Here is a 621-nt window from a genome sequence, read left to right as displayed (position 1 = left end):
GCTTAGTGTGTTTTGTGTGAGCGCCAGAGCTCGAGGGGCGATCGTTACGCTCTCTTAAACCTAATGATCTCATTTCACTTTGAGGATTTCTGAACAGAAATCTGGACTCCACGAGCGACTCGGGTCACGTATTTCCTCTCGATAACGTTAATTAGCTCAAGTTCATCCACAGCTGCACTTCCTGACTCAGTGGCTCATTAGAGATCGTAAAGCGATCGCGGCTGAGGAGCCGTCAGTGATTTGAGTAACATTCATGCTCCACCTCCTCCCACAGCTGAAATTAACTTATTGTTTATATAAGCAGGCTTCGGGCCTGTTCGACACAGCTGAGTGAACTGCATTCACATGACTGGGCTCTTATTTATTTTCCACTGGACACAGGCCACGATTCGCTCGGGTTTATGGTCGAAACAGGAAAATGATCAGTGGAAAATGGGCGCGTCACATTTGCATGGCCTATTCAAAAAGGTCCTAAATATTTGTTTCTGTAGAAACATAAAAAACCAAACACAAAAATGCACATTACTGGATTCAAAGTGCATCAATGAATCTTCTGTACAACTTTAATTTGGTTCATTTTACAGTCGGTTCCAGGATTCACCACTAGAGGGCAGCAGTGTT

The sequence above is a fragment of the Mchenga conophoros genome, linkage group LG1, assembly GCF_057382185.1.
Source record: "Mchenga conophoros isolate Kocher_MC1m ecotype Shallow Benthic linkage group LG1, M_conophoros_male_GT1.1, whole genome shotgun sequence".
NCBI lineage: Eukaryota > Metazoa > Chordata > Actinopteri > Cichliformes > Cichlidae > Mchenga > Mchenga conophoros.
Note: the sequence above shows the minus strand (reverse complement) of the source record.